Source organism: Saccopteryx leptura, chromosome 3 (assembly GCF_036850995.1).
Source record: "Saccopteryx leptura isolate mSacLep1 chromosome 3, mSacLep1_pri_phased_curated, whole genome shotgun sequence".
In the NCBI taxonomy this organism is placed as follows: domain Eukaryota; kingdom Metazoa; phylum Chordata; class Mammalia; order Chiroptera; family Emballonuridae; genus Saccopteryx; species Saccopteryx leptura.
The window spans coordinates 62,790,414-62,805,730 of record NC_089505.1 but is presented as its reverse complement, the minus strand read 5'-3'; the positions used below and the strand labels follow the sequence as shown (position 1 = coordinate 62,805,730).

Here is a 15,317-nt window from a genome sequence, read left to right as displayed (position 1 = left end):
ACAGACAGAGCAAGATGAGAGAGAATTGAGAGGGGAGAGACCCAGAAAGTCAACAACGCAGATATAGAGCTTGGAGACTTCCTGGCCTCCTGTGTGTCCATGCTGGCCATGGTCCTCACCAGGCCCACTAACAGCTCTGACCCTTGTTCTGTGACATCCCTATATCTTTCTAGAAAAATTTCCCTTTGGGCTGTGTCCACTTTGGAGGGTTCTGTCCCTGCTGCCCTCTCTGACTGGGACCCAATCCCCACTCTTAGCCCACAGCCATGGGTCGGTGGCTCTGGTGCGTGGCCTGGATGTATGTAGGTGAATTTCTGAATGGAAACAGGAAAGCTGATCTCTGGGAAATCTCTGAATTTTCTGGCACTCTTGTTCTGGGCTGCTGAGTCATTCTCTGAATCAGGAACCTGACTGCTAGGTTCCTCCTGTGGACCATGCTGTCACCCCCGGGGTTCCCCCTCCTCTCGGCACTCCCCAGCTGCATGGCTCTACTCTAGCAGCCTTCTCCAGAGCGCTGGTGGTCAGAGGCTGTCTGTCCCCAGTCACCACCACCGCTGACGTTTGTCCCAACTCACCCCATCTTCTGCATCTCCCCCCCTGAGCATGTGACTCTTTGGCAACAGGAACAGGGCCTCTGTCTGAAAACAAACCCTTAGACCAGTGGTAGTCAACCTGGTCCCTACCACCCACTAGTGGGCGTTCCAGCTTTCATGGTGGGCGGTAGCAGAGCAACCAAAGTATAAATAAAAAGATAGATTTAACTACAGTAAATTGTTTTATAAAGATTTATTCTGCCAAACTTAGCGAAAATCCGACATAAAGTACTTGGTAAATAATTATTATTATATGCTTTAACTTGCTGTAACTCTGCTTTATAAGTTTTATTAAGTAAAGTTACTTCCCTACTTTATAAATCACCGTTACTGTGGAACCGGTGGGTGGTTAGAAAATTTTACTACTAACAGAGATACAACAGTGGGCGGTAGGTATAAAAAGGTTGACTACCCTTGCCTTTGAGCCTTGGTCCCAAACAGTTCCACACAGCGGGGGTGGTACGGGCTGCCAGTCACTAAGACTCAGAAGCAGGGTCAAGGTAGGGCTGAGGGTCAGGGATGGGGTGAAGATTAGGGATGAAAACAGAGGTGGGTCAAGGGAAAGGAGGGTCTCAGGGACAAGGCTAGGATGTAATGAGGGTCAATGCGAGAGAAAGGGCCTTTGGTGGCTGCTATTCCTGAGCCAAAAAGAATTGGGGGGGGTTCAATAAATACGTGGGAAAGCTGAAGGGTTCATGCTGTCAAATTGCTGCATTAAATAAAATGTCCTGTTTCAGGTCTGGATGAACCGGATGAAGACATGAGGTGCCAGTTGGAATGGGTGGGTTGAGCCAAGAGCTGTCTGGTTTGCCTAAAGCCACTAAATTCCCTGGCCCCTCCTGACCTCTAAGCCCAGAGGGGTGGTCTGGGGTCTTACTGAAACCACCCTCCTTTGGTTCCCACAGCTCCGGGGGCTTCCCCACCATGGCCCTTTTCTCCTTGGGTTCATTTAATCAGTATGTATTTATTGAGCACCTTATATGGCTAAGCTTTATCCTCAGAGCTGAAGATACAGTGATGAGGGTCCTGCTCCCCTGGAGGTCCCAGGCTGGATGGGAGCTGTGGACAGAGAAAAAAAGTGGACGGTACTATGACAGGGGACGATAAAAACTGTGAAGAAAAACCAGACGGCAAGAAGAGGAGGAAGAATTTCTTTAAAATCCCACCTTTGGCCCTTGCCAGTTTGCCCAGTGGATAGAGTGTCGGCCCGATGTGTGGATGTCCTGGTTTGGTCCCCGGTCAGGGCACACAGGAGAAGCGACCATCTGTATCTTTTCCCCTCTGTCTCCCCCTTCTTTCTCTCTCTCTAATCCTCCTGCAGCCAGTAGCTTGATTGGTCAGAGCATCGGCCCCAGGTGCTGAGGATAGCTTGGTAGGTCCAAGCATCAGCCCCAGATGGGGATTGCTGGGTGGATCCTGGTCAAGGTGCATGTGGGAGTCTGTCTCTCTATCTCCCCTCTTCTCACTTAAAAGCAGGAAAAAAGAAAAATATCTCCCTTCATGGCTGCCCAACACTTTGCCCCCCCTCCCTCGGTTTCCCCTTTGTGACCTTCCTACCTAAGACATACACCAAATACATTGTTAGTGTTTCTTGTGGTAGGTGGGAGCCTGTGAGCTAGGTTTCACCAGTTGGCTTGTATTGGGAGAGGAAGACACAGGCAAGTTCTAAACAGATGTTTCAAAGTTGTGGCTGATTTTTTCCCCCTCCTCCTGCCAGGATCCCAGGATAGAGACAAGGTGTGAAGAGCTTCAGCCAACCCTTGGTCAGTGTGTAATGTGAGTGAGAAATTAATAATACAAGTCATCAAGATTTGGGGCGGTTTGTTTTAGCAGCGAAACCTACTGAAAGCTGACTGATAGAAAAATCATCTCTGAGGTGGTAAGTTTAAGCAGAGACCTAAATGAAGTCAGTTCTTCAAATGACTGGGGAAAAAGCAAGTACAAAAACCCTGAGGTAGAAACTTGCTTGATGACTTGAGGACCAACACAGGGACCAGTGTGACTAGAATGGAAAGAGTGATGAGGAGTAAAAGGAATAGTTCAAAGAGGTTTGAAGGGGCTCGATATTAGTGGACCTAGTAGGCCATGGAGAGATGTTTACGTTTTGAGGAGACAGAGAAGGACTTGAGAGAGTTTGTGCTGACAATATGATTGGACTTGTGGGTTTTTTTGTGAGAGAGACAGAGAGGGACAGACAGGCAGGAAGGGAGAGAGATGAGAAGCATCAATTCTTCATTGTGGCACCTTAGTTGTTCATTGATAGCTTTCTCATATATGCCTTGATGGGGGGGTACAGCAGACCGAGTGACCCCCTGCTCAAACCAGATGAGCCCGTGTTCAAGGTGAGGACCTCAGGGTTTCAAACCTGGGTCCTCTACGTCTCTGTCTGATGCTCTACCCACTGCGCCACCTCCTCGTTAGGCAGGACTTGTGTTTTAACCAGATCCCACTGCTGCCGTGTGAGGAACTTACCATGTGACGCTGGGCGGCAGGGGGTGAGGGTTGACGTTAGTTGGGAAATGACTACAATGGTCCAGGAGGGAGATGGTGGAGGCTCATTTCAGGGTGGTGGCAGGGGTGGTGAGAAGTGGTTGGATTCCAGGGTACTTTGATGGTAGAGACCAAGGGCTTTGCTTACAGTTTGGATATGGGGCGTGGAGAGACCTCTCTTTCTAAATGATGCCCCCTGGCTCTGGCCTGAGGGAAGGAGGAGGTCCCTTTGACAGCAGTGTGGTTGATGGTGGCAGCAGCAGTAGCAGCAGCAGGTTTGGAAGGAATTGCAAGTTTGGTTTTAGACACAGCAATTGCTTCTGTGTGTCTCCCAGTCAAGACTAAATTCCTCAAGGGTTGGGGCCAGTTGTAGATATATTTCTTCACTCAAGGACTAAACTGAAAGAATAAATAAGTTATTGGGCCTGACCAGGTGGTGGCGCAGTGGATAGAGCGTCGGACTGGGATGCAGAGGACCCAGGTTCGAGACCCCAAGGTCGCCAGCTTGAGCACGGGCTCATCTGGTTTGAGCAAAAGCTCACCAGCTTGGACCCAAGGTCGCTGGCTCGAGCAAGGGGTTACTCAGTCTGCTGAAGGCCCGCGGTCAAGGCACATATGAGAAAGCAATCAATGAACAACTAAGGTGTCGCAACGAAAAACTAATGATTGTTGCTTCTCACCTCTCCGTTCCTGTCTGTCTGTCCCTATCTATCCCTCTCTCTGACTCTCTGTCTCTGTAAAAAAAAAAAAGAAAAGAATAAGTTATTGGATGTCTCCAAGGACCTCTTAGAGATCCATGGCTTTCCAATTTTGGATCCAAAAGGATTATCACCTAGAAGCTTGTATAATCAAGCAAATGAGTATATTTCCTTACTCTTCCACTCCACACTGGAAAGACAAGCAGTAGCATTGTTCTGCTTCTTTCTGTTCTTTACTTAGCAAGATAGCCTGGTGATTTTTCCACATAAGGACAGACTCACACATTCCTAAAAGCTGTCATGCTTCTAGGAGGTGAGGAGGGGGATGGAGGTTGGGGACAGTGGGCTAGGGGTGGGGGCTTCAGAGTGTGACTCTGTTGGTTCAAATTCCAGTTTCACCAATTAATAGCTGGTGATTGAAGCCACCTGTACTGATTTTCTTGCCTTCTTTATCTCATCCATGAATAGGGGATGATAAAAACATGTGGTGTGCTGTTGATGTTTTATTGAGTTGTACACTTGAAGTCTGTATGGTTTTGCAAACTTATGTCATCCTAATAAATTCAATTAATAAAATAAAATTAATGTGTGGTGATGGTTAAATACGTTATTTGGAAATAAGTGACACAGTTAACAAGTTATTTATGTACCTGCTGAAGCAATGGCAGCAGCTCTGACAGATGTCCTGAGGCAGTGACACCCTCATCCCCTCACTGGGCACTTCTGATTAGGAGCCATGGGCAGCAGAGACCATAGAGAGTTTTCTACAGGGCGAGGACCTCACCGCAGCTAAATCTCATGTTCCTCTGGTGAAAAACAGCAGCGACAGCCCTGTCCTGCCCTCTTTGTGGTGCTGTGGTGGATGACAGAGAATGGGATGGTGGGTTGGGGCAGAGCTTTCGTCTGAATCTCGACAGGAAAAAAACTGGGAACCCCCCCCCCTCCAGACAACATCTGACTACCTGTCTTTCCTGAGAGCTGGCAACCAGAGCTGTCACCGACTTCCCCTCTCCCATCCTTCACCAGCCCCCGCCCCCGCCCTGGCGTTTGCTGCCTCCCAGGTTGTTCCCCTCCAGTCTTCCCAAGGCCCGATGGAGGAAATGAAACCTGCCCTCCACGCTTACTTCTATGGTCTGATGACTAATGGAAGCCTCACCCTCTGCCAGCTCTGGTTTCCGCAGGACAGAGTCCAAATTCTTCTCTTTTTCTTTCCTTAATAACTACAGATTTAAACATTTCTTAAGTTAAAAATATCTATGGGTCCATTTCTGTTTTTTTTTTTCTTTATGTGTTTATATATATATATATATATGTATACACACACACACACACACACACACACACACACACACAAATGGAATATTACTCATATTGATTTAAGAAACATTCAAACTTGCCCTAGCTGGTTGGCTCAGTGGTAGACCACCTGCCCGGCGTGTGAGAGTCCTGGGTTCTATTCCCAGTTGGAGCACAGAGGAAAAGCAACAGTCTGCTTCTCCTCCCTCCATCCTCCCGCAGCCATGGCTTGAATGAGCAAGTTGGCCCCCATGTGCTGAGGATGGCTCCAAGGCCTTGCCTCAGGTACTAAAATAGCTCAGTTGCTGAGCAACAGAGCAGCGGCCCCAGATGAACAGAACATCAGCCCCAGATGGGGATTGTTGGATGGATCCTAGTCGGGGCGCATGCGGGAGTCTTGTCTCTCCGCCTCCTTGCCTCTCACTTGATTAAGAACAAAAGAAAGAAACATCCAAACTGTAGAGAATTTTTATGAGTTTATTTGAGCCAAAATTGCCAAGAAGCAAAATCTCCAGAGAAAATGCTCTGGAGAAATGCAGTTTTGCAGCAGATTTTGTACATTACAATCATGAAGGAGCTGTAAGGATGGTTAAGAGAAATCCATTAATGGTAGATTAAGTGGGGGGTGAGGGGTGGAGCAAAGCGGGGCAATCTCTGAGATTGGGTACAAAGTAAATCACAGGTAGGCACACACTTCTTTTACATCGGTGGGTACAGGGTAGTTAACTCTTATAGCACGGTGGCACCGGGGGAACGAGCCTAGCAGACGGGGCAGAGTGAGGCTGTGGACAGTCATGGGACCCGGCTACGGCCCTCATCTCACTTGCAGTAAAGGTGGGCGTCCTTCAGTAGCTGAGGACCTGGCCATCTCCCGGTGCCGCCCACTAAGCCTCTCTGCCCTCAGCTCCTCACACTCTTCTGGCATTTGTTAGGATGATACTTATACCTCCCTGCTGTGTTAAATGTTTTTTGCCAGTATTTTTCCATACAGGTGCCTTAACTTCCATAGGCGCATTGTTCCTTTACTGCTGATGCATGCACACAATGTCTCTGGGCCACAAATTGCCATGGTTAACAGATGTCCCGTTGCTCAAGCAGAGGCAATAAACCAATGGTAGTGAACAGAACATCCGATCCTAGGGTGTCACAGACTTCAACTCACAATACCAGACGGACCTGATCACCTACCCTGCAAAAGATGTCCCCTCCCCTGACTTGCTGCTGATGCCTTTCTGGCCGTGGCCCCTCTGCTGGAAGGTGCTTTAGTAAACTTTTTACTTAAAAACCTCTCTGGCCTGGTTCTTCCTGGCACCCAACCTAACAGTCTGCACTCCGCCAGCGCCTGCGGGCCTCTTCCCCAGCCTCTCTCTGCCCAACCTCTCCCACAGCGGTGCACATGGCTCCCTGCTCAGGGAAACCCTCCCTACTCGAAACAGCAGGTGACAGCTGTGCTTTCCTGCTCTTTGTTCCCCCACAGCAAGCATCACTGTCTGATGCTTTGTATTTAACTTGTTCTGTGTTTTATAGCTCACCTAAGGGAGCTTCGTTAAGGCAGGTGTAGGTGAAGTCCCAAGGTGGAGGAACCATGGTCCGTTTGTGCTCCATCACTCCAAGTGTGGGAAATACAGTTTTGTTTTGTTCTGTTTTAAGTGAGCGGAGGGGTGATAGTGAGACAGACTCCCACATGCATGCCAACCAGGATCCACCTGGCAGCCTCCTTCTGGGGCCGATGCTGAAATCAAGCGAGCTATCCTCAGTGCCCGGGGTCCATGCTCAAACCAATTGAGCCACTGGCTTCAGGAGGGGAAGAGGGAGAGAAGGGAGAGAAGAGGGTGTAAAGCCAGTAGCCAGGGCCACCATCACAGCAGCCTGACTCATGCAGGTTCGCATTGGATTCGGACAGTTGGTAAAGAAACAACGGAGCCAAAAGCTAATGGGCCATCATCTTTAGTCCTAGCTTGCACCCAGCAGGCAAGTAAAAACACACACTGGGCTCCAAAACCCACTCATTCAGTGCTCACAAAGCTACTGACTTATTCAAGTTTCCTAGAATCAAAGGTTTCTAGCTCACCAGACTTATTCACCTCTGTTCCCCATCTCCTTCCTTCTCTCTGCACAAACTCTGCACCAACTGGCTTTTCCTTCATTACTCCACCATCTTGGCTGCCTCTCCTCTCCTCCAGGTGGCCTTTCTCTGCTCTCCTCTCTAATGCTAATCTCAGGAACCGAGAGAGCAAGTTCCTGGTCTGCCCCACTTTATAGTGCAGAAATCAAAACCTTTAATCCAATATAAAAAATAGGGAAGTCTCTAATACAAAGTCACTTATCTGAGGCATGATGGGATTGTACCACCCCACATCAAAAAGGATGGGAAAGGCTTAGTCCTAAAACCAAGCCCCAGGCTACAAGGATCCTGCCTGCCCACAGCCCGCCCCCAACACACATTAATATCACCTGGGCCACAGGCTTCCATGTGGGCAGCACCATCTTTAACAAAGTGAGCATAATATATTTTATCTGCCCAACAGAGGGGAAGAGAAGTGGATGGTGTGCCCTGACCGGGGATTGAACCTAGGACGTCTGCGTGCCAGACTGACGCTCTATCCAACTGGCCAGGGCCAGGAAATATGGTTTTGAACACAGAGTTGAATTCCCAATGAACATTCAGTGGTTAGGTCCTAAAACCAGTTGATCCTACCCTGTAAAGTCCTTCAATGGCCTGAGAGCTTGGACTTCATGATTCTAATGATGTTTCCTGCCTGAAAGGTGGTCTCCTGGTATATGAGTCAGAGCATTATACACCTGGCTGAAAATAAAGCAGTCCCAGATACAATGTGAGCTCCCATTTTCCAAGGAGAAGATCCAAAATAGTTCTTCCATCCCAACTGGCAGGAGCAAACTCTTCAGGTTAGATGTCCACTTAGTATGATATAAATTTAGCTCAACTTCCAAATACTATTTCATGTACTGTAATTCAGAACACTGATTAGATTTGCTGCCTCTTACCTTTGTGGACTTGGTGTCCCTGTCACAGGCGCCAGCCCCCAGTGAGTGTTAGTGCAGGTTGGAGGAGCGCCCCGGGTACCGGGACACATCCACTGGACTGTTCTATTTTCCTCAGTTCTGTCACACAACTTCTTATGTGTGTTCTTTCAAAGGGTGGTTACGGCAACCTCCAACCACTACAATTGTGGACTTTCATGCCAGGAATGATTACTTATCTGTTACATGTCTACTGATTTTGGCTTTCTTCTTTGTTTTTAAATTATTGATTGATTGTTTGATTGAATACTTTTAGAGAGAGAGGAAGGAAAGAGAGAGAGAGAAGTATCGATTTCTTGTTCCACTAATCCCTGCATTTATTAGTTGATTCCTATACGTGCCCTGACTGGGGATTGAACCTGTAACCTTGGCGTATCAGGACGACACTCTTACCAACTGAGCTACTCGTCCAGGGCCTGTGTCCACTGGTTATGGCTTTTTTTATTTTGACTGATTCCATCCAGGTGACCTCTAGAAGCATGCCACACTGCCACTGAGGTTACTACATCTAATGTCCTTCACCCAGAGTACTTTGTTTAGAAGAATCGAGGCTGCCCTGTAATGTGAGGAATTGAAATGATACAAAGACACAGCCCTCACTGTTCTGGGGCAATGAGGGAGGTTGGAGTACATATTAGCTACATATAGTAGCTCTGTACACGGAAGGAAGGCAAAGCCATTCTCTTGGGAGTGTAGATATTTGCTCTCTCCCACGGACTGGGGGCACTGGGCAAGGCCCGGCTGTAGGCTGGGCCCTCCCCATGTGCCAGCGAGGCCAGCAGGCACCTGTGTCTGAAACAAGACTCTTCCAGCTGGGCAGGGACTGTGCAGTGGCCACATGGCCTGGCTGCACTTAACAGGCTTCGTGCTTTTTTTGGATCAGGATGGTACGGCTTGATCTTAGATAACCGATTAAAATAAGATCATTTCGAAGACTTTTTGTGTCCATTTTGTGTCAGCTTCACGAAGGCAGATTTTTTTTCTTTTCAGGACTTCCATTTTGGTTGTCTAACTGATGGCAATTTAGACTCATGCGTTTCTAAAATTAGTCTGCCTTTTAATTACAAAGTCCAATAGGTGCAGATGATTTGTTTATTCTACCCTTCTCATTCTCTCCTGTCTGTACTTACTTCTTCTGTGCCAACAGTAGAATTCAGAACCTGAGTTCCGTCCTGCCTGGGAGGCAGCCCTGAGGACCAGAGGGGATCTCTGGATGAGAGCAGGTGGCCTGGGCTGTGCTCTTGCTACTGGCTGGCTCTGGCTAGTGGCCTCGGGTAAGCCCTGTAACTGCACAAGTCTCAGTTTTATCGTGTGTCTCTTGGGATTATCTTACATGCCCTTGTCTGCCACGTGACTTGTTGGATCTCCAGGCAGTTTCCAAGACTAGAACTATCTTGGATGGCCTCATGTTCCATTGATGGGTTTTTAAAACTTTAGGCCCTAAGTTTTACTGGAACTCTGGGGGGTGACCTGGTATAGAGAACCAGCTCATGCTACCAACTTGTATAAGAGCAATTTAAAGACCATAATAATCTTGATTTGATTCTAGTTCTTTTTTTTCTTTATTTTTTTGACAGAGACAGAGAGTCAAAGAGAGGGACAGATAGGAACAGACAGATAGGAAGGAGAGAGATGAGAAGCATCAGTTCTTTGTTGTGGCACCTTAGTTGTTCATTGATTGCTTTCTCGTTGATTCCAGTTCTGATGGGGCTTGTGTACAGTGTCGTGTAAAAAGCATTTTATGAAACCTGCACTTGGTAAAGCTTAGGCTTTTGCAGTAAGCTTTATTTGGAGTTGAAGTAGAAGATTGTTCACAGGTTCCCAGTGTCTTATCGCCATATGTCCCCCCAAGGAAAAAGTCCAGTCTAATCTTCAGTAAACCCAGCATAAAGATCAAAGTCCACATTTTCTGCGCCATGGGTTAGCCCATATCAAAGCTCAGTCCAGCCCACGTGCTGCTCAAAGCCTGTACTTGGGAGATCATCTGGCTGTCAGCTCACTCAGCATGGCTGCCAATGTGACTAGCACATTTCTTTCAGCAGGAAGGCAGAGATAGGGCAAAAAGAGCTGGATCTCTGTCTGGCCCTTGTTTATATTTTGGGCCAAGAAGGACTAGGTTTCCTCTTCTGTTGGTCAAATAAGTTTGTAAATATGACATATATGTTTGCTGGCTTATAGTTTGCATTGAGTGTGGGGAACAGGCTATAAGCAGGTGTGGTCATTATAGCCTAAGGCTTACTTTTAAGACTAAGCCTTTCCAGGCCTGACCTGTGGTGGCGCAGTGGATAAAGCGTCGACCTGGAAATGCTGAGGTTGCCGGTTCGAAACCCTGGGCTTGCCTGGTCAAGGCACATATGGGAGTTGATGCTTCCTGCTCCTCCCCCTTCTCTCTCTCTGTCTCTCCTCTCTGTCTCTCCCTCTCCTCTCTAAAATGAATAAATTTAAAAAATAAATAAATAAATAAAAATAAAATGGCTTTAAAAAAAAAAGACTAAGCCTTTCCCACCCTACGTGACTTTGTATCAGAGACTTCCTTGTTTGTATATTGGATTAAAGGTTCTGATTTCTACACTATAAAATGGGGCAGAGGAGCCCATGCTGCAGGAGAGCAGAAAAAGGCCACATGGAGGAGAGGAGAAGCAGCCAAGATGGTGGAGTGCTGAAAGAGAAGCCAGTTTGTGCAGAGTTTGTGCAGTAAGAAGGAGATGGGGAACAGAAGTGAATAAGGCTGGTGAGGTACAAACCTTTGATCCTAGGAAAACTCGGATAAGTCAGTGGCTTTGGGAAGCCTGAATGGAAAGGGAAGTGTTTTCCCACTGTGTTTATTTCTTGCCCACCAGGTGCAAGCTAGGATTAAAGCTAATGGCCCAGCAGTTCTTGGCTCTGTTGTTTCCTTACCGTCTTGTAAGGCCAGGAGACTCCATCGTGGCCATTCACATGCAGGTTCGCATTGGATTCGGACAGTCGGTAAAGAAACAATGGAGCCAAAAACTGGTGGGCCATAGTCTTTAATTCTAGCTTGCACCCGGCGGGCAAGTAAAAACACACACTGGGCTCCAAAACCCACTCACATTCAGTGTTCACAAAGCCACTGACTTATCCGAGTTTCCTAGAATCAAAGGTTTCTAGTTCACCAGCCTTATTCTCCTCAGTTCCCCATCTCCTTCCTTATCCCAGATACAAACTCTACACAAACTGGCATCTCACTCAGCACTCCAGCGCTTCCTCTGCTCTCTCATGCTAATCATCCCAGGAACCAAGAGAGCAAGCTCCCGTTCTGCCCCCATTTTATAGTGTAGATTCAAACCCTTTAATCCAATATACAAAATAGGAAGTCTCTAATACAAAGTCACTTCTCTGAGGCATGATTGGATTGTACCACCCCACATCAAAAAGGGTGGGAAAGGCTTAATCCCAAAACCAAGCCCCAGGCTACAAGGATTCTCAACACACATTAATATCACCTGGGCGACGGCCCCACGTGGGCAGCGCCATTCTCAACAAAGTGAGCATAATACATTTTATCTGCCCAACACGTCTGTCCGAATCAAATGAGAATCTGCATGGAGCAGGAGGCTGTGATGGTGGCCGTGGCTACTGGCTTTACATCTTTCTTTTTTTTTTTTTTTTTTAATTTTTTATTTTATTTTATTTATTCATTTTAGAAAGGAGAGAGAGAGAGAGAGACAGGGAGAGAGAAGGGGGGAGGAGCAGGAAGCATCAACTCCCATATGTGCCTTGACCAGGCAAGCCCAGGATTTCGAACCCGCGACCTCAGCATTTTCAGGTCGACGCTTTATCCACTGCGCCACCACAGGTCAGACCTGGCTTTACATCTTTCTAACAAATATTGTTTCTGGACCACCCAGTTTTTCATGGTCCCTGTCAATTTTTTTTTTTTTTTTAATAGAAAGAGACAGGAAGGAGAGAGAGAGAGATAAGAAGCATCAACTCGTAGTTGTGGCGCTTTAGTTGTTTATTGGTTGCTTCTCATACGTGCCTTGACCAGGGGGCTCCATTCGATCCAGTGACACCTTGCATAAGCCAGTGAGTGACCTTGGGCTCAAGCCAGAAACCTTGGGCTTTGCCTGACCAGGTGGTGGTGCAGTAGATAGAGCGTTGGACTGGGATGCTGAGGACCCAGGTTCGAGACCCTGAGCTCGTCAGCTTGAGCGCGGGCTCATCTGGTTTGAGCAAAAGCTCACCAACTTGGACCCAAGGTCGCTGGCTCGAGCAAGGGGTTACTCGGTCTGCTGAAGGCCCGCGGTCAAGGCACATGTGAGAAAGCAATTAATGAACAACTAAGGTGTTGCAACGCGCAATGAAAAACTAATGATTGATGCTTCTCATCTCTCTGTACCTGTCTGTCTGTCCCTGTCTATCCCGCTCTCTGACTCTCTCTCTGTCTCTGAAAAAAAAAAAAAAAAAAAAGAAACCTTGGGCTTCAAGCCAGCGACCTTTGGGCTTAAGCCAGTGACCATGGGGTTATGTCTACAATCTCATGCTCAAGCCAGCAACACCGCACTCAGCTTGGCAACCTCGGGGTTTTGAATCTGGGACCTCAGCATCCCAGGTGGATGCTCTATCCACTGCACCACCACCAGTCAGGCACCTTTGTCTGATTTTAACTTCCACTGTGCATGTCTGTTTTTTTTGTTTGTTTGTTTGTCTAGGTGAGAGGAGGGGAGATAGTGAGACAGACTCCTACATGCACCCTGACCAGGATCCACTGAGGAACCCCATCAGGGGCTGATGCTTGACTACCGAGCTATTTTTAGTGCCTGAGGCTGATGTGCTACAATGGAGCTATTCTAGCACCTGAGGCCACACTCAAACCAATTGAGCCACTTGTCTATGGGAGGGGAAGAGGGAGAGAAAGGGGAGAGGAAGGAAGGAAGAAGCAAATGGTCACTTCTCCTGTGTGCCCTGACTGGGGATCAAACCGGGGCATCTGCACATTGGGCTGACACTCTATCCACCGAGCCACTGGCCAGGGCTGTGCATGTTTTAAAATGGAAGAATTTTCTCTTTGTTTGCCCCGGCATTGGACTGGCAGTGCCTTGGAAAATTCCTCCCAAACCTGAGTCTGGAGGGCTGAGGGTACAATGGATTCTGAGGACACAATGGATTCCTGAAATATGCAGTTGGGCCAGGAATGTTTTAGCCTCCTAGCAAATTAAGTTAAATGGGATATTGCAGCTTCCTACTAAAACAGGCCTTCCATTTTCATTAAACTTTAATATTTTGATGCCTTTGGACTACATTTTCTCCTTTAATAACCAGTTAACTGCCTATGCTAACAATAACATCATCTTCCGAGAGAGGAAAATGAGCAAACAGCTCAGTGCTCCTTGGAGCATTTGTTTTCCTGTGGGCAAATCCAGATTACAGTCAGAGTCACCTTTCTGGACTGAGGAGGGATACTCATAAACTTAGCACAATTATAGTGACCATTTTGAAGAGAGAACGTCAAAAGAGCTGCCCACACTAGAAAAATTAGAAACTACACGTAAAGAAGTAGTTTCTGTGTGTATATAAACAAATAATCCAAAATCCCACTACCCAGAGAAAACCACTCTTAAGGTTTAATGTGTAATATACAGTTGACCCTTGACCAACATGAAATAAGTAAGTGTCCCAGTTGTCAGACACTTCACACTGCATGGTCCTTCATGGCTTATCCACATCGATGTCTCAATTCTCACACAGTCTGCGAGGTGGGCAGGTGAGGTGTGGATGATGAAGTCTCTAGTGGGCCAGGCCTCCCGGGAAGGGATGAGTGTGTGGTGGCTGTGCCCTGAAGGGTCTGGAAAAGGTGGAGATCCCTCTGACATTTCAAAGATATGTTATCTTAGATGCAAAAAGACAATAAACAGGTTCACTTAAGGTAAAGATTCACTTTTGTCAAGGACTCTATAGACCTAGGATGTGACTAACCCTGTGACTTGCCTTTAGTTTCAAATTTTTATGCTCAGACCATCCTATGTGGTTACTTTGGGTCTCTGAGTTTGTAAGGCCACCATGCAGGCCTCTCCTGAGCTTGTCAGGTTTAGTATGTGGCCCCTTTTTCATCTATACTCAGCAATGGAAAAAAATCTGGCCATTTGTGACAATATGAATGGACCCGGAAAGTATTATGCTAAATGAAATAAGTCAGAGAGAGAGACAAAGCAGTATGCTTTCCCTCATATATGGGATCTAAAAAAACAAAACAAATGAATAAACAAAACAAAAAGTCCAGATTCCTGAGCCTGGTTTATCAGCTGCTGTGTTACCTGGCCCCTGGTGACTAGACATCTCTTCACCTCCCCGTTTACCTGTCAGCCAGACTGAAACCCTTGCAGTTCCTCTAAACAAACCACATTTGCTCACCTTCCAGCTGGAACACTTTTACTTGGTTTTTCACTTGGCTCATGGCTACTAACACTTCAGGTCCTGGCTGAGCCACTCCCTCCTCCAGGAAGTCTTCCTGGACTTCCAGGCTGGGCAATCCCTTCTCTGGTCTTCCAAATCCCTTTAAGCATCTCTGTCCCAGCCTCCCTCACTCTGAGTGTCACTCTCTAGGGCTGAGTCTATCACCCACCAGGCTGTAAATTCCAAGGAGACAGGGTGCAGGGCTGTGTATCTCACAGCTAGGCAGTGATAATTCTCCATCTGTAAAGTGGAGCTAATAAGAGCGTCTGCTTTCCAGGGTTTGAGGAATAAATGGAAATGATGTATTATAGCCCTTTGGTGTAATGTCTGATAAATACTGTATTCCCCCATGTATAAGACGCACCTTAATTTTGGAGCCCAAAATTGGAAAAAAAATGTATTACATAACATTTTTGAACTCAAGTTTTATTCATCATAAAATTCATATAACTCCTTATCACTGTCAAAACTCCCATCCATTAGCTTGTCCTCATCTGTGTCTGATGACGAATCACTGTCTTCATATATTGCTTCTTCCTCAGTTCCATCTATGGCATTTGAAATGCCACACTTCTTAAATGACTTGACAATTATCTCAATCTTGATATTATCCCAGTATCTTTTCACCCAGGTACAAACTTCTACAGTTGGTTTCTTCACTCTTCCTGCTGGTGTCAAATTGTCCCCAGAAGACTTCATCCATTGGTTCCATTCATCTCTCATGGCGACTTTGAAGGGTTTGTTAAATGCTGATATCAAGTGGTTGGAGCTGGGATGTCAGGGC

General features: G+C 47.0%; 1 long non-coding RNA gene across 1 annotated transcript in view; it reads left to right on the top strand.

Annotated features, from left to right (window-relative positions):
* Positions 1 to 15,317, top strand: part of LOC136399005 (uncharacterized) — a 16,376-nt gene extending 1,059 nt beyond the window's left edge. The window contains exons 2-3 of the long non-coding RNA XR_010750091.1: positions 2,311 to 2,472; positions 15,165 to 15,317. This is a non-coding gene — a long non-coding RNA (uncharacterized lncRNA). The remainder of the gene's footprint in view (positions 1 to 2,310; positions 2,473 to 15,164) is intronic.